Genomic DNA, 20,467 nt, shown 5'->3' with positions numbered 1-20,467 from the left:
ATCTTACAAGATTTCTCAAAATCAGTGATAACAAGCCAAAACCAAAATTTTAAACATGACCTTGACCTTTGACCTTGACCTCATTTTCATTTTTATGGACCAAGAACCTCAAATCAAAAGACCCTAGGCCTCTATCACTTATGGTTTTCCAGTTACATATACATTTCACTTATATCAAATACAAAAGGGGAAATAACTCTCATATGGAATCTCTATACGGCTTCGGTCAAAATTAAACAAAACATCCTGAGGGTATAACGAGCAATTTGGAAAAATAAATTTGTCGGTTTCTTGTACGGTTGCGAAGTTTTAGAAATAACAAGAAAAACAGTGTTCGGGTAAATAACTCTTATATGGAAAAGTATTCGGTTAAGCAGTGTCAGTTTCAAAAGCGTAATAACTGTTCGATATCATATTCCAAATATCTAAGCAACATCTTGCGAAACAACAAAACAGCGAAGTAAAAAAATTAGGCGGAAGAAAAAAAAAAAAAATCAGATTAAAGGCAATAGATAGGTCTTTCCATGGAAAAGTGGAAAGACCTAATTACTGAGGGATTCTAGTTGAAATATTACCTCTACCAATAAACACCCTAGAAGAGTCATCCATTGGTAGTAGTTTGACCTTTCACACCGGTAAAAATGAAAGCTAACACCATCCAGAAATGAACTATTGAAATTAAAACATTCCTTATCTCCCTACTTTATATTTAAAACCACTCTCAAAATGCCATAATTGTCCTGATTTACAATAAAAAGAAAATATTATCCTCCACACACATGGTAATGAAAATACTGAGATATAATTTACAATTCAGTTGAAATAATAATTAGCATAAAAAAAGTTCTAAGGTTCACGTATTGACTTTTTTTTTTAAAAAGCAACTTGTACTGTTAATATTATTTAATATCACAGGTACAATTGTGTCAACAATTCTTATAAATGTATTCTAAGCTTCTAAGGAACATAGATTACGTTACTTTTCTTTCAAATGAGAATTTTAAAGCGTTGATGAAACTAACTATTTCATACGCATTTCCGATTGAAGGAGTGATCTCCCATAACCCGGATGCTTTTCTTGTTAAACAGTTAAAAGGGCATTAGTTAATAAGCTACGATTTCGACAAAAATTTAAATAAGATTTTCTTTGTTTTAAACATTAATAAAAAGCGGAATTTTTAAATAATATGTCGCTGTTAACAGAAAATTTTGTTCGTTTTGTCAAAATAAGCTTAAAATAAATCGTTGATGTTATATTGATTTGTAAGTCAACTCCACCTAACTTCAGTCTGTATTCATGCAAACTTTAATTTACCTTTGTTGGAGATTGGTTCAAGGACAGTGATTAAAACGAATGGCAGCTAAAAAAGGGAAACTAGGAAAAGCACCAGCAGCATTATGGATTTCGTTGATTGAATTGACCCGCAATAATATCAATCTTATACTGGTTATGAGTAAATGATTTACATCTAATTTATATCTTGAGATCAAACAAAACTGGCAAAATCAACATTATGCTGATGCACGTGCTTACTCGTCTATTTCCATTTAATGTGTACCCGTCCAGGGGCGGATTTATGGGAAGAGGTACATATATGGTTAATGTCTAGACTTTTTATACGTCCAACTCCAAACATTGCCCCTTTTGGAGCCCCCCCCCCCTTATCCTTTTCAAAATCCTTGATCTGCATCTGCTGTCTAATTATATTCATAATTATAATAACTATAATGGGGTTACTTGAAGGTCGTTTATCTATATGGATATTATCATTTGCTTTCAACTGATTTAAAAAAGAGATACTAGTATGTAAAATATATATATGTAGGAAAAAATAGCGGTTGATAATTCTCTTATACAATAATTTTGGCACGAATTCAGTTTATCTTTTCAGCGTCAGCAACCATTTTTGTCAGCAGAAATTTAAATAAAAAAAATAAACATTCGTATAATATATAAAGATAAGAAGATGTGGTATGATTGCCAATGAGACAAGTCTCCACCAGAGACCAAATGACATAGAAGTTAACAACTATAGGTCACCGTACGGCCTTCAACAATGAGCAAAAGCATACTTCATAGTCATCTTTAAAAGGCCCCGAAATGACAAATGTAAAACAATTCAAAGAAAAATAACGGCCTGATTTATGTATAAAACAATGAACGAAAAACAAATATAATATACAGCAACAAACGACAACCACCGAATAACAGGTTCCTGACTTGGGACAGGCACATACAGAAAGTGGCGGGGATAAACTAGTTTGTTGGCGCCATCCCCCCTCTCCCCCCCCCCCCCCCCTTACCTGGAACAGTGGTGTAACAATGCAACATAAGAACAATATATAAAAATCTGTTGAAAAGGGCTTAACTCATCAGATCGATACAAAGCATAAAAACATCTAACAAAAACACAGACCGGACGTAGCAGGGCATTTGTTCATTCCCACAACAAAAAAGACACTAAGTACAGATGAAAGTGCTCGCAGTTACTGACATCTAGTTCAAAGCCAATAATAACTAATAAAATAAATAATGCATATAAGACTAAAATATCAATCAGTTCACATCCAACATACAATGGATTAAGTCATTAACAGTCAGAGAAAAACATGACATTGTGCAATGCCAAGATAAAGTTGTCTTTTTGACATCGATACATCTTTTTTATTTATATTATGCCATAGATCAAACTTATTCGTTCAGTGAATATTTACTTGTTTTTGTGAATATGTCTTTTTGATCGAGTTAAGCCATTTCAATTGATATTTTATTGTGTGTCTTTTTATGTTGTAATGGTACACCACTGTTTCAGGTTAGGGTGAAGGTTGGCGCCTGTTAAAACGTTTAAACCCGCTGCATTTTTATGCAACTGTCCTAAGTCAGGAGCCTGTTGTTCAGTGGTGGTCGTTTATTGGTGCGGTTCATAAGTTTTTCTCGTTTCTCGTTTTTTATATAGATTAGACCGTTGGTTTTCCTATTTGAAATGTTTTACACTAGTCATTTTGGGGTCCTTTATAGCTTGCTGTTCGGTGTGAGCCAAGGCTCCGTGTTGAATGCCGTACTTTGGCCTATAATTGTTTACTTGTTACACATTGTGACTTGGATGGATACTGAGTTGTCTCATTGGCACTCATACCACATCTTCGTATTTCTATATAGTACATAAAAATAATTTGAATTAAGTGGTTTTTTTTTTACAAACTACAGCATATAAGTAAGCTTTCTTACGACAAAATTGTAGGCACACATATTTATCATATTTACATCCGAAAATTAAAAAAAAATTGTTTAATTTCCATTGAATTAAAATGAGATGAGACTTTAATAGAACATTGAAACAACTTTACTTCATGAAAAAGTTACCCATTCACTCTACAAACTCGTGGTATCGTTTTTTCCAATATATATCCCAATACTTGTACCTTAATGTATAGGTTCACATTTTAATTATATAGTAATGTAATCTTAATTATAACATATATTAATAAACTTTCAATATTTAAAAATAATAAATTTAAGACGAAGAAGATCTTATAATTTATATTGCTGATCCAGTAAATGATAATGATGATGGATTTGTGTTTAATGTTCAGTGGGTGAAATAGTTAATATGTTTATTCATATAAATTGCTTATTACAAACATTTTGCATAATCATGTTGAATTCATCATGGAATATATATATATATAAATGAGAATAGTAACCTCTGTTGAAAATTTCCCTTCGGGTCATGCACTATATATGTCTTCCATTCGGGTCATGCACTATAACCATATTGAATGACTGATTTAGTACTTGCGTGATTGGTATTATACCCTTTGGATTTCAATGTTGCAGATGTAGATGTACGATGTGCTCATTGTCAATGCTAAACACAGCATTATTCTATCAATCAAAATACCAAACGAAGCGTTCGTTTTTTCAATTCAAGTAACTATTCGTACCAGTAAAATTATTAATATATTTATTAAAAAAAAATCAACAGGATCATCGTGAATAATAAAAGGATAACGAGATAAATATGATTTTCTAGTTAATTTTATGACTTCCTGGTATACTGATTTTATAATTATTACATATAATAAACTCATCATATATAGATACCAGGCTGAAATTTTGAAAGCCAGACGCGCGTTTCCTCTACAAAAGTCTCATCAGTGACGCTCGAATAAAAAAAATCAAAAGGCCAACTAAAGTAGAAAGTATAATGTTCTGTTGAATAATATTGAGCCATTAAAATTTATAGTATTTATATGCAAATGATGATTAGAAAATTATACTTCGTTTGATGGTAAAAAGAAAATCATCCGGTATACAGGATTATGATATCGCTAGGTTAATATAATTATTCCCCGAGGGTATGAGCAATATAAAATAAGGAGTTATTGTATGATTGCAAATGAGACAATCATATCCACCATGTCCACCAGAGACCAAATGAAGTAGATGTTAGCAAATTAAAGTCACTGTACGGTGACCTATCCTTCCCAGTAGCCAGTACTTTTAATTTGTACTTGCATGAAAATACGGGTATTGTGTAACTGTTTTTTTTTCTTTTTGATACATCAGCTGCTTGCCGTCTGTATTAAGTTTTGTGTTTTGAACTATTTTGGACTCGAACATCACTGAAGAGACATTGTCAAAATGCGCATACCTTAAATGATTTAACATAGTAAAAATGTATTGATTATGTCTAAAATAAAGAACCTTATCTCAATTTATTTCAATAATTAAAAAAGAATGAACCACTGAATATTTTCGATCAAATAAGCAAAGGATTGTCTCCTTATCTTCAACAAAATACTCCCAGTGGCGGATCCAGGGTGAGAAGAAGAGTGAGTACCACCCCTTTTGATCGCCAAAAAAAAAGGTTCTCATGTTTTTCACGTCATTTATATTTTTTTACTATAAGATCGCCCGCTTGGCAGTTTATATCAAATTATCGGGATTCACATCCCCCTTTCAAAAATCCTGGATCCGCCCCTGACTACCACTATTCAAATTAATAACTTAGAAATTACCAAATTAAGTAGAATAGATAAATCAACAGAAATAAAAAGGTATTTCCAGTCAAACGGCTTAAAATAAAGGTTCACTCAAATGGAAAAGAAAAAGACTTTGATTTCGAAAATCAAAAACCATAATAAACCTGCCAAATAACATACTTTGGTTTCTTAATTGTGAACTTTCCATTTCTATGTAATAAGATTTAAATTGAGAAAAGCATTCAAATGGTGTATTTTTCTCATGCATTCCAGCAGCCCCTACAAATGGAGTATGTATCTCCCAGTTGACACCATATTCCATAGCTTGTGTACTATCCTGATTTTCTTGACAGAGGGTTGCTGCGTACACGGAAATTATAAACCAAGATTCCAAGTTTTACAATTAGAATTAGCCTTTTGAAAACTGTACGGACGACATAACGAGTTGGTTGACCGTTATGGAATATCTGTTTCACATATGACGACATATATGTTCCAATTGAATCGTCGTAACCACAATCACGTCCTCTTTGCCTCGAGTGTGACAACACCGAAAGAGACTTATCACAGAATTTGTACTTAAATGAGTAAACCGAGAGGTGCCACATGTTGAGCAGGATCTGCTCCTTTAGGAGCACGCCCATTTTTTGGTGCGGTTCGTATTGCTCATAATTTATTTTTCTATGTTGTGTTTTGTAGAGTGCTGTTTATCTCATATCATCCTGGTTTTTTTTTTTGCCATGACGTTGTCAATTTGCCTTCGACTAATGAGTTTAAATATCCCTTTGATAAATGCTGTCTCTCCCTTACAGATGTTCATAAGACATGATTAGTCTGTCAATCTTAATCATCAATTTTCATTTTTTTTTTTTAACTTTCTCACATATTTGCATAAGAGCCTCCAGCTTCTGGCATTTTGTGTAAAACTGCAAAATCTGCTTAAAGAGCCTCATTTTGAGATATTGTTATTGATTTTTAAATATGAGACAAAGCTTAACTAAAAAAAATATCTGCAAGATGTATTTTACAAAGATGCAAATGTGCGTATATTATCTTTTTGGGTTGTCCTTGGGTTGTGCGCGTCGGGCACAGTTCAAGGCAATTCCCTGCCACGATATCTCAGTAGCATGAGTTCGAATCCCGGCCAGGGAAGAACAAAATATTTGCTTCCGCAAATTTACAGATCTAATATTGTTGGGCTGTTGTTTAGACGAATTATATATATGTATTGTTTTATTAAAGTGCAACCTGATATAACATAATATGTTAAAATAAGGGACAAAAATTATTTCCTTTAATGCCCAAGGGTCTAAATTTGGTTTATATAAAAGAGAACAATGGGCAAAAAATATAGATCTAAATATAGATATAAAAACACATAAAGAATAGAGAATAAAAGGCAAACGAATAAGGAATTTATATAATAGTTTTCTATTAATCAATGCATATTTTTTTTAGTTTCCTTCCCCTTTAATATAATGGTGTGACAAACAAAAATAAAGAATAGAAATAAATGGCGAAAAATTAAACAAATATATATAAATACTCTGAGAAAGATACTATTTAATGCTTAAATAAATAGAATGGTAAACTTTTTATTTTATTATCCACAAAACAAACTCTGCAAGAGATTTCATGTTAGAAGCATATATCATTTTTCATTTCACTTCTATGTTATATTTTTATTTGATTTGATTTGATAGATGATACTATATGCATCCAGCTTCTGTAATAAACAATAAATATGTGAGGAATTTGTACAATTCACATATGGTATATTTGAAAATATCATTAAATTGTTAATTCTTTAAATGACTTTAAATACTATAAAAAAAACTTTATGTAAGGGGTTTGATCCCGGGGATGTTAGACACATTATATCATTACAGTGTAAACAAAGAAAGGTTCGTTCTATAACTTGACACGACGCGACTGGTTTTCCCCCAATAATGCTATTTGATATTTGAAAAAAATCCAGTAGCAAGCACACCTATATGCCCTATTTCCAGTTTCAGGTACGTTTTATTTATTATTACGCATTTAAATTGCTCTTTTTTTATTTTATTTTTCATTTCAGGGAAAAAAATTATGTGAACAAAATTTGCAGTTAATTTGCTTCCTGATCAGGTAAAGCGGTTGGGACCAGATTTTAAAATATTTTCCAAATTTTGTTTGCTTGTTTTTATTTCAGCTGTTTAGCACAGTGCTGTACATGTCATTTTTTTCTATGTAATTGATGTGCGTCCATTTTCTCTTTTATACAATGTATATACAGCCCCAATTCTTACCCCATTTATATATAGATATATTGTTTAAAAAGCCTCGTACATATTACACAATATCAAACACATTTAAATAAATTAATAAATGAATGAATACTGTATCATGTTTATAAACGTATGCTGAGGAAACTAAGATAGTATTTGCAAAACATAACAAACAAGCTGACACCAGAGAACATAATTACACTATACATACATGTCAGACATACAGCATGTATAGTAAACATTAATAACAAATTACACACACATTATTTCAATTGTTTTCTCATGCGCACTTAACCGTGTTCAATCTGTTTGTTAATTTATAGCTATAGACAATAATAGTTATTTGTGGTTAAATACTCAGTTACAATAATCATCGGGAAACTTAAAAAACTAAAATCACAATACAATTGATTGTTGTTTGATGTTGCAAATATATCATGCGTTATCAAAATGAAAACATATTAAAGACAATAACTACGCTAAAAACAAGGTTAAACTCGACAGTCCTCAACACCTCCTCTGCATCACGACACGACTGAGGTCATTAGTCCGAGGTTGCTCTTTCGTCCGTTGTTTTCAATACTGGTTTGATCCTATGGACGTAAGAGCGATGTCAGTCAGTTTAGACAACATGAAAATTGCAGACCCATGCATATGACTTAAAGACGCAGGTTTGTGCACACAGGCAAACCCCTGTGGTTTATGTTTCGAAATTGAAATTGATCCATTTTCAAGCAGATAAACCATACATCATTCGTTTCCTTTTTTTTTCTTTTTCTCCTTATATCTTTATATATACATCTTATTTACTGACTCAGCAAACCAGGTAGCACAAAGGAAAGCTCAGTTTTTCCTCAATGTAGTAGTTGCCATGCGACTGTAGCATGTCGTTCGGTGTGTATATATTTATTTATACATGACCCCGGTGACCCATATATCAGTATATATTAACAGTTTTGCTCATCATCTCTGGTTTATGTTGTGTATGTAAAAGCAGCGCCAGCAAACCTATCGGCAATGATTAGCTCTTCTTCAAACTTGTGTTAAGAAATAATGAGAAATAGGCAATCTCCGCGGACCAGTCTTCATGCTGACCAAAACTAGATCAATGTGACATCCATTTTCAGTCTTTTCCGACTTCGGTGACATGTTGCGTCCATTTTCATTGTTTAGACAAACGGGATAAACGTAATCCATTCATTATTTTTAGGACCCTTTATAGCTTGCTGTTCGGTGTGAGCCAAGACTCCGTGTTAGAGGCCGTACTTTGACCTATAATTGTTTACTTTTTACATATATATTGTGACTTAGATAAAGAGTTGTCTCATTGGCACTCATACCACATTTCCTTATTTCTAATTAATTCTCATTATCACATTTTCGTGTAAGACAGAAGCTTAGTGACCCACGATTTTGTCAAATTGAATAATTTAAACATATTGTGCTGTACGAAGCAAACTTTGAGGTCACAGATACTAGACTAATATGTTTTGCTAGACTGTCATGCTAGTTTGTTTTTATCTGTGTGATAGATGCCTCGGTTACCAAAGTTTTCCTCGGGGTCATAATCTTAATAGCTATATGTTATTTAAAGCTCTGTTATCATTGTCATTTATAAATTATTGATTTTTGTTTCCATATAACATGAGAGGGTAACATAGAAAAATGTTACTTATATATAATAAACCATTTTAACAGAAGTATACTTTGCTTTTCAAAATAACCACTTGACCACCATTTAATGGCGAAGGTAGTGCTAGTTATATTTTCTGAGTAAACATGGGAGATTGAAATGAAATAGGGATTTTAATTTTCATTGACTTTGCATGGGTAGCTGTTTGTTGTCTTTACGTATTAAACTGAATGTCAGCTTGACTTTGTTATGCTACGCCATATATAAGGCCATACACGAGGGGCCTGATGGGGGGGGTCTCATCACGATTCACGAGTTGATTTTTTTGTCAATCACGATTCACAGAAAATAGATTTCCATGATCACGGATCACGAAAATATAAAAAAAAAAAAATCTGTAGAAAAACGGATCACGATAGCGAAAATGCGCCGATCACGAAGAACGAAAATAACCCATCAGGCCCCTCATACATCACTGAACTAGTATACATATTTGTTTAGGGAGCAGCTGAAGGACGCCTCCGGGTGCGGGAGTTTCTCGCTGCGTTGAAGACCCATTGGTGGCCTTCGGCTGTTGTCTGCTCTATGGTCGGGTTGTTGTCTCTTTGACACATTCCCCATTTCCATTCTCAGTTTTATGTATTTAATTATCGAAATTTAAAGATAAGATGGCAAACCTTTGGCGACACATTATTTTGGACAAGGCTCCACTGTATCAATTTCCGTGTTGTTCAATAAATGCATTTGATGTCATTTGAAATTTAAAGACGGTTTATTTTCTGGATCCTTATATTTATATCAAATTTTATTTGACCAGTCACCTGTACACAGATTATCTCTGGTATAGTGTGCATGGTGATCAATAATCTCTGCGAAGGTCCTTATTTAAATCCAAGATGTGCCAGGTGAAAAAAAATATCGTTTCTCTCAGATCTGAATCTCAAAACAGAACAGACATTTCTAACCCGAATAATCCAGTCGTTATATTACGCTCCCTATCGATCACTACCTCGAAAGGTGGAGCTTGAATTATTCGAGTGAAGACATTTCCAGTAAAATAGTTTTGCAAGGGTGACCCAGTTTTTGCATGAAGGCAATTTCGTATGATTATCCTAGGACCTTTCCGTAGTATGCCTTGCATTGAGAATAGACTGGCATATTAACGTTTGAACAGAAAAATGGACTAAAACAATAAAGAATAGAGAAAATAGGTAAAATAAATAATGAATAGATAATAATGGGCAGTTAAACAAAGTATATATATATATATATATGTACAAGTCTAAATTGAAAACAACGTTCAAACCTATGATTGCGTTGGATAAAAACCGCAATTTTTATACGTGTGCATGCAAAACAAATTTCTTGGTAGAGGGGTCTAAATACAGCACAAACAACATTTTCCAAAAGACCAAATGAGTGAAAAAGTATATTTTAACAAAACGCATTTGACTAGCAGGTCGAACAACTGATGTTCTTAAACCTTGCTGACTGCCATTGGCGATTGCCAAATAAACGGATCACAAGATGTAACATAATAGATCTTATTATTAATTTATTACCAAACAGAAAACAATAAACTTGCGGAAAAGATGGTATACCGCAAACATGAGGTGCAAAAATTTGTACACCATATCCGGATTTCGACAATTAATGTCTCTTCAGTGATGTTAGGAATCGAAACGGTATTTGGAAGGCCATATAATTTACCTCAATTTAGGATAGACTCTTGGATTTTGAAAGAGTCAAAATAGGATGAACGGATCATATAAACCCGAAGGCAAATATAATACAAGCCCAAACGAAAAAATATAAACAAGTCTAAATTGAAAACAACGTTCAAACTATATATGATTGCGTTGGATAAAAACCGCAATTTTTATACGTGTGCATGCAAAACAAATTTCTTGGTAGAGGGGTCTAAATACAGCACAAACAACATTTTCCAAAAGACCAAATGAGTGAAAAAGTATATTTTAACAAAACGCATTTGACAAGCAGGTCGAACAACTGATGTTCTTAAACCCTGCTGACTGCCATTGGCGATTGCCAAATAAACGGATCACAAGATGTAACATAATATATGTATATATAGTATATATATATGTATATATAGAGAAGGATGAACAATGAACAAAAATAGAAAGAATAGAGAATAAGGAACAAAAATAGAATGAATAGAGAAAAATGACCTAATACATTAAAAAAATACATAAATGAATAAATCCAGACCCTGAAACATATAACCCGATATCGTCTAGTACATTTATGGTGTATAATAGTTTAGGTGATCACCTAGACAACTGGCTATATAACTGACCTTTAGCATGTGTTTAGACAATATCATATGGTCGATGCAAGGTGACCGACCGTGTCTGGCAACTGACGAACTTCTTCTTAACCTGCACTTTTTAATCATCATACTGTTGTATTTTTATATTCTTTTACAGTCGTCTGCTATACTAAGAAGATGAGTCTAGAATGGGCAAAGAATTTGTGTGGCATGTCCTTGACGGACCAACAGATGGAAAAAGTTCCACATACAACCACTGAGTTGGGCGTACATGTTACAATAAAAACTGTCCAAGCCTTTGGTTTACTTGGAACAGTTTTGGTAGGCCCTGTTGCTGCTATTGTGAAAAAAGAAACCAGAAACATGCGAGGAATCAAGCAGAAAATGACCAGAGCAGGTCGCGGGGGTATAATTCTTGGACTTGTCACGGGACCTCTCATGACATTTTTGAAAGTTAAAGATGAAGACGAATATAAGATTTGGGATAGGTGTTACCGTTTGCGACATAACCGAGGACAGGTCAAAGTTGATCAGGGTTCTATTGTTGGAGCCGTTGGTGGCGCTGGGATATGTGCACTTACTGGAAGTGGTGCTCTTTTTGGAGGACTTGTTGGGATGAGTTCTGGCATAATAGCTATGGCCATTTATAACAACGCCATCGTTAAGAAAAACTAGCATTTGTAATATAGATATCTTATGTTTGATGAATGTTATCAAAATGTAGTGTCGTAGTTTTACTAAGGGATTATACCACGTGTTCATTGTTATTCGTGAATAGACTCTGTGCTATTGATATTGTCTTTTAGTACTAGTATTATTACATCAACAATATGAAAAGGTAAATCTTATTACACCATTTCCAATATTATTCCTTTTATAACAAGGCAAATTTTATTACACAACTGATTTATAATGGGACTACATTATAGCTGTGCAAAATTTGTGTGGAAATTCGAAGTGAACATTTGTCGATGTCATGCAGAATCTTCCGATCTTTACAATAGAAAGACTTAGAATTCAATTGTCCGTGAATCTTTATCCAGAATTTATACAATCCATGTTATTCAATGATCTTCAATGCATAGTATTTGTAACACTATTTGGGTTGACTAAATATAAATGTGTGTTGGTCCCGATTTTTTTTGGAGCAAATCTCGTAGCGTTATGACTTGAAACATTGATGCTATAAGATGTACGGAAACGACAGTCATTTATAAATTTATAAATGGCGATATGTTTTTGTACACAGTATATATAAATTTTGTACAAAACGGAGTCGAAAACAATGGCATCACTAGTGAGATAAAAACCGGTGAATGTATATTGATATCATTTTATACTAACCTAATTAATACCCTATATAGACCCTGTAATGAACCCCGAGTCTAGTCCGAGATTGCTCTGGCGTCTGACGGCCTTTTGTCAGATGTTTGTGGACTTCAGGTAGCAACACACAGTTAGGAATGTAGTTTCGCATTTTGGCCCTGGTGGATTTTTCAAATATGAAAGTTATTGTGCAATAAAATTCATTTTTAGACAGCTGATGACTAATTTGGCCTTCAAAGTGGGTTAATAAGAACTTCAAGATTATATTTTTACATGTTTTATGGGCTATTTTCTGATTGACTGTCCGTATTTTCATAGCCAGACCGGCCATAGGTCCAGAAATTATTGTAATGTTTAAACACTTTTTTCACACGAACTTTTTGACGCAATTTTACAAAAAAAAAAGAGACGAAAGACATGATTTTTATTTAATCTCTTGATAGATTTATGTAAACAGTTTCAGAATAGGTATCACTCCAAGGGATTGAAACTCTACTTTTGGCCAAATTTTGGGGAAATATGTGACATCTTTACCCCCTTTTTGCAATATTTTATAGCAATTAAATGCAGATTGTTGCCATGGATACACCAAAAAGAAACTTTATTTAATCATTTTAACTACCAAAAAATCAACTAACCACTATTTTTAATACTGGAAATCAAATCTTTGGAAGATACTGATTACATGCATATGCACATATATGACTCAAACAGAAGGCTTAATTTGTAAGAAAGCAAGGAAAAGGGGATGGTAAAATTTATTCGAGGGTATTTTTTTTCCTCTTGAACTGTATATTGCCACCCAGGCTAACCCCGTAAGACGTCACATCAATCTCGAACTGTCCCGAGAAAGACCCGTTTTTATAATCAATTGAGACGAGAGACGTATAATATATGCTGTTGAGACAAATAAGTTTTTTTTTATTTTTGAGAAAAGAAGAACTATATTACCACAGAATATGATGTGCTACATATTACATAAAGACACACACTTAGGCTACACTTTGAAGATTAAGGCAAATCTTGACAGAAAACAATGAAAATGGTCTGACTCCTTGAATTTTTATTCCAGTTCCAATAATTGAATAGTTTGATTTTTTAAGCGATTTTTCATGTCGGATAACAAACAAATTGTGGTAAAAAGACAATTTGAACTGATAAAACTTTTTCTTTTTCTGTCAAATTAAAGATAATTTCACGAAAAAGGATCACAGTCCAACCTCAGCCTGCGTTTCTATATAGTAAATATTTTTATCACTCCATATTTTTTTATACTAACATCAGTCAATTTATTTTTAATAAAAGCATAATACTGTTATTTTATCAATCCATATTTTGTTTTATATTAAGATCTGATTCAGTCAATTTATTTTTAATAAAAGTATAATACTGTTATTTTATCAATCCATAATTTTTTTTATATCAAGACCGGTCATTAAATTTTTCAGCAAAAGCATAATACTGATAAACACTTCTATGTTGTATGTATAAATGTAAATAATAAATCAGGGTAACATGTATACATCTACACCTATAAATGTGTGTGTACTAATATGATAATCATATTTAAAAAAATAAATACATAAACATACTTTGTTTCTCAGTATACTATTTACATGAGAAGTTGTTTTCGAATGTCCAAAATGCAAGTTACTGGATAGATGCCAGTGCTGTTTGAATGAAGCTTATTGGTCATCACCTGTCCAGTAATTCTTAGAGTTTTTGCATTTGCCATGTTTTTTGTCTTCATACATATTAAGAAATTTCACCATAAAAGTAATGTTTGGACTCTTTCAGCAAAGATGACCACAGGGATTTGTCTTTGAAATAAAATAGCTGTATACTTTGATATAACACGATATAGGGTGAAAATTCAGAGACAAGTGCCAGTGAAGATCACCTAGATTTTTTATATTCACATTTTAAGTACATTTGAAGACTAGTCGATGCAGATGTCAGTTGCGGCACCAGGATCTTGAAAAGGGGGATGGTGACCAAGACACCAATGTATGGAGACTTGTAAAAAGTATATGCATTAACCACGAAGAAGGGGGATAATTCAGTCTCTCTGTGTAGACATGAATATACTAGTATTCTTTTCTCAAATTTTTACGAAGAAGTATCACATATGGTTTTGATGGTCTCTCGTTTTTGTCATGTTCCTAAATCTTTGTCTGACAAAGGTTATACCAGAAACATGTTGTTTTTATTCTTTTGAAATTTGCAATCTTAGTGTATGTTTTGGTAAATTGTACTATCTAATGAGGATTTATGCGGATATTGAATTTAATTTGTAAACATGTATGTTGGAAAAGCCATTGTGAGAAATGGAACATATCTTAGTAGAATTATCTCTTCAATCAGAATGAGAGATCATAGTCCCGTTCCAAAATTATTCAACCTGGATCATTAAGAAATGCAAAAAGTTTAACCATCCAAATATCTTTGTTATTCTTAAAGTTGTCTGCAGGATAATAACCAGTTGCGAAAATGAACCTTCAAATAGTAAGCTCATGTCCCGGAAAATGTTTTGCGTGCAACAATGGGCGGGAAATGACTGAATTGATTTATTTATCACTGATGCACGTGCGTTATGATTTACACAGAACTTGATATGATCGTTTACACTTTTGCTCGCAGACTTTAAAAGAAAAATGATGATGATTATGATGGATGACTGTGTAACGTCCATTGAAAAATTAAATGCCTATTCGGGACGAGAACATGGTGATCATGTGATATGAATATTAAAACCCTGCTTTGTACTTGACCGTCAAATTGAGTCGGATTTTTATCATGCTAGTTCACAAGAAACGGTCCAAAGGAAGACTTGTCACCCTACCTGGACACATTATCCTGACGTCTCACTCTGAGCCAACCAGTCTTTTCTCTTACTCCTATATGCCAAGAGCTTAGCGGCGAAGTAGCAAATACCAATTTTTAAGTCTTTTGTTAGAATCGACGATTCCCAGCACTCGAGGTGAGTACACCACCACAAACCCACAGAGGCGTTCTTAGAAAAATTGAACTATAATCAATTTTGTAAACCATTCGTTATTACCATGATGACTTTATTATCAACTGCCAAAAAATGGAAAACTTTGAAAGTCCGTGCGGTAACACCCCTGAAAAATTTCAGGATCCGCTCCTAATGGTCACCAGGGCCATTACAAAATGGGTTGACTGAATCATTATCTCTCTTTCAGAAACTACTGAGCCAACTGAATTGTTAGGCGATATACTAGTAAAGGAAACGTTACACAAGTTTTAATCTGAACCCAAACCAAAACTTATCTTAAATCGTATTATATGTGAAAGTCTTTAAGAGAGGCGAAAGATACCCAAGGGACATTCAAACTCATAAGTCGAAAATAAACTGACAGTCTGACAACGGCCATGGCTAAAAAAGAAAATGACCAACAGCACACAAAACACAACATAGAAAACTAAAGACTGAGCAACACGAACCTGGGGGTTATCTTAGATGCTCTGGAAGGGTGAGCAGATCCTGCTCCACATGTGACACCTGTCGTTTTGCTCATGTATTGACAAACCCGATGAAGCATTTAAATCAAAACATCTTCTTTTCAAAACTGTTGCACAGATTTGGGCTAGTAGTGTCCCTATATAAAGACAAGAGTGCACACGCTGAAATGTCTCATCTGCTTTACTGACCATTGATTTTATGTTGAAAGTCTTAAAAACAAGTATCACATTAACTTGACATTCTTAAAGATCCATGACAATGAGGTCAATGTCAGATAATTCCTGCCAGACAGACATGTACACCTTACAATTATTCCATACACCAAATATAGTCGACCTATTGCTAATGGTAATTGAAAAGCAGACCAAAACACACAGACTTAACATTGAACAATGAATCATGAGAATGAGGTCAAGGTCAGATGAAACCTGCCAGACTGACATGTACATATTACAACCATTCCATACACCACTTATAGTTGACCTACTGCTATAGCATCTGAGAAACAGACCTAATCACTTAACTTTAACCTTGATAACTCATCCATGAAATGAGGTCGGGGTCAGGTGAACTTTATCTAACGAACATGTAGACATAGCAAGGAACCTATATACCAAATATAGTAGTCCTATTACTAATACTATGTGAGAAATTCACATGACAAAAAAACTATTTTTAGCTCACCTGGCCCGAAGGGCCAAGTGAGCTTTTCTCATCACTTGGCGTCGTCCGTCGTCGGCGTTAACTTTTTACATTTTGAACTTCTTCTAGAGAACCACTGAATGGAATGAAACCAAACATGGCATGAATGTTCCTTATGAGGTGCTGACCAAGTGTTGTTACTTTGTAGCCGATCCATCATCCAAGATGGCCGCCAGAGGGGGACTTAGTTTAACATAGGACCCTATGGGAAATGCATACAAATGACTTCTTTTAGAGAACCACTGAATGGAATGAAACCAAACATGGCATGAATGTTCCTTATGAGGTGCTCACCAAGTGTTGTTACTTTGTAGCCGATTCATCATCCAAGATGGCCGCCAGCGGGGGACTTAGTTTAACATAGGACCCTATGGGAAATGCATACAAATGACTTCTTTTAGAGAACCACTGAATGGAATAAAACCAAACATGGCATGAATGTTCCTTATGAGGTGCTGACAATGTGTTGTTACTTTGTAGCCGATCCATCATCTAAGTAGGCCGCCATTGGGGAACTTAGTTTAACATAGGACCCTATGGGAAATACATACAAATGTCTTCTTTTAGAGAACCACTGAATGGAATGAAACCAAACATGGCATGAATCTTCCTTATGAGATGCTGACCAAGTGTTGTTACTTTGTAGCCGATCCATCATCCAAGATGGCCGCCAGGGGGGGACTTAGTTTTACATAGGACCCTTTGGGAAATACATAAAAATGTCTTCTTTTAGAGAACCAATAAATGGAATGGAACCAAACATAGCATGAATGTTCCTCATGAGATGTTGACCAAGTGTTGTTACTTTGCAGCCGATCCATCATCCAAGATGGCCGGCAGCGGGGGACTTAGTTTAACATAGGACCCTATGGGAAATACATACAATTGTCTTCTTTTAGAGAACCACTGAATGGAAATGAACCAAACATGGCATGAATGTTCCTTATGAGTTGCTGACCAAGTGTTGTTACTTTGCAGTTGATCCATTATCCAAGATGGCCGCTAGGGGGGGGGGGGGGGGGGCTTAGTTTAACATAGGACCCTATGGGAAATACATACAAATGTCTTCTTTTAGAGTACCACTGAATGGAATGAAACCAAACATGGCATGAATGTTCCTTATGAAGTGCTGACCAAGTGTTGCTACTTTGTTGCCGATTTACTGTTCAAGATGGCCACCAGGATATTTTATTAAATAACGGGACCAATATTAATCAAAATTTGGCCTCAATCATTATTTGGGTATCTGTTATGATTTTTATCTATCTTTACATGATTTCTGAAACCAAAGTAGAGTCAGGTGAGCGACACAGGCTCTTGAGAGCCTCTAGTTTTATCAAGCAGTCGCTGAACCATGAAAATGAGATCAAGGAAAAGGAACATTTGACAGACGGAAACTTCCTAACATAAGATATCTGCATTCAAGGTATTAAGCATCCAGGTTTTCTACCTTCTGAAATATAAAACTTTATATAAATAGTTTACACCACCTTGGTTGCCGATAGGACTAAGTAGCCCATCTAATGTATCACCAAGGTATCAACACTGAGGCTGTGAGTTTAAACCCAGCACATGCTAGGGGAGTTCGACTTCATTGTTAATTGACTAGTAATTTTCCTGCCGAAGGTCGTGGTTCTCTCCCGATTCCCTACCAATAAAAACTGACTGCCACGATAGAGCCCATAGTGTTGAAAGTGGCATTAAACAGGAACAATCAATCAATCAACTGGCCCGTCACAACTTTTAAACCACTATCTCTGTGTCTTTCTTAGCCATCTGATGACTCGAGCCCTTTCCAACGGATTTTTACAGTTTGTACTCATGTTGTGCTGTTATAAGACTGTCCCCGTTTAGGGGGATGGTTGAGCGATCACAAACAGGTTCAACTCCACCACATTTTTTATTCGCATGTCCTTAGTCAGGAGCCTGTACTTCAGTGATTGTCTTCTGTCATAAATCAGGCTTTGGTTTGAATTGTTTAACATTTTGTTTTGTTTTGTTGTGTTTTTTTTTTTTACCTTCCTACTAGTTTAAAGTATGGTGTTATCATTGTTGAAGACTTCAATCTTAATTCACTAGAATTGTCAGTTTTCCTGCCGAAGGTCAGTGGTTCTCTCCTGATTTCCATACCAATAAAAACTGACTGCCACGATAGAGCCAAACGTAATGAAAGTGGCGTTAAACAGCAACCATCAATCAATCAATCAATCAATCAACTGGCCCGTCACAACTTGTAAACCGCTATCTATAGAATATCAGTTTCCTTCTTAGCCATCTGATGAGTCAGCCCTTTCCAACTGATTTTTACAGTTTGAACTTGTGTTGTACTGTTACGCCACTGTCCCAGGTTAGGGGGATGGTTGAGCGCTCACAAAAAGGTTTAACCCCACCACATTTTTTATTCGCATGTCCTCAGTCAGGAGCCTGTAATTTAGTGGTTGTCTTCTGTCATAAATCAGGCTTTGGTTTGAATTGTTTCCCCATCTTATTATGTAAGGCTTTTATAGCTTACTACTAGTATACAGTATGGTGTTATCATTGTTGAAGACTGTAGGGTGACCTATACATGCTTACATCCACGTCCTTTCGTCTCAGTGGCAATCATACCACATCTCCTTAATTAGTTAAAAAACACACTGAAACGTCTCACCTGCTTTACTGATCAAGATTGATTTCATGTACAAAGTATTTAAGATATAAGGTTTAATTACAAGTATAACATTAACTTAACATCATAAATGACCCATTAAATGGGCTCAAGGTCAGATGAACCATTACACCAAAAATAATTAACCTATTGCTTAAAAATACAAACAGACCTATCAAAGAAAACGTAACATTGACCAATGAACTATGAAAACTAAGTAAAGGTTCCTGCCAGAAAGAAATATTCACCTTACAATCATTCCATATATCAAATAATGTTGACCTATTGCTTATAGTATCTGAGAAACAATCCAAAACACAAAACCTTAACATCGAAACATGAAAATGAAGTCGAGGTCAGATGAAACATGCCAGTCGAACATGTACACCTTACAAGCATTCTACACACCAAATATAATTGACCTACTGCAGCACTGCATATAGCATCTGAGAAACGGAACTAATTATGTAACTTTAACCTCTATAACTGAACCATAAAATGAGTTCGAGGTTATTTTAACCCTGTCTGATGAACAAGTACCCCTTGCAAGGATTTCATATACCAAATATATTTATTCTATTACTCATAAGTGAATAGAAAGATATTAACACGAGAGAAAACTAGTTTTTAAGCCTTTGCTAAACCATGAAAATGAGGCCAAGGACAATGGACATATGACAGACAGAAACATGGTAAAGTAAGGCATCTGTGTACAAGGTATTCTACCTTCTGAAATATTAAGCTTTATCCAAATAGTTTACACTGTCATCACTGCCAGATAACTACCTGTCTAGCAGGCGAGACAAAAATCAAAACATGGTATCTGACAAACAACAACCTGTCAGCCATTATTGTAACCAACACTCTTATTTCAGTGTGAGGAATAGTAAGTTTACCCCCTTTCTGAAACTGGTGGTATATAGTGATGGGGGAGTTCGTCCATCTGTCCCACTTTTGTATCTGAAACTGCTCCTGAAACAGCTCAAAAGATTTTTATGAAACCTTCATACACATCTGTATCCTAGTCTCCTAAACCCCTGAATACAATTTATTGAAAATTTCTCACAATCTGAACCACATAAAGACTACTGTGCACCACCTTTTCTGTTGTTTTATCATATTCTTT

The 20,467-nt window shown here is 34.5% G+C and overlaps 1 long non-coding RNA gene across 1 annotated transcript; it reads left to right on the top strand.

Annotated features, from left to right (window-relative positions):
* Nucleotides 1–6,840: 6,840 nt before the first annotated feature.
* Nucleotides 6,841–14,097, top strand: LOC127710727 (uncharacterized). The gene is made up of 2 exons (XR_007986300.1): nt 6,841–7,001; nt 11,337–14,097. It is a non-coding gene; the product is annotated as an uncharacterized LOC127710727 (long non-coding RNA).
* Nucleotides 14,098–20,467: the final 6,370 nt, after the last annotated feature.

This window comes from Mytilus californianus, unplaced genomic scaffold, assembly GCF_021869535.1.
Source record: "Mytilus californianus isolate M0D057914Y unplaced genomic scaffold, xbMytCali1.0.p SCAF_8, whole genome shotgun sequence".
In the NCBI taxonomy this organism is placed as follows: Eukaryota; Metazoa; Mollusca; class Bivalvia; order Mytilida; family Mytilidae; genus Mytilus; species Mytilus californianus.
Note: the sequence above shows the minus strand (reverse complement) of the source record. Positions and strands in the feature narration are given on the sequence as shown.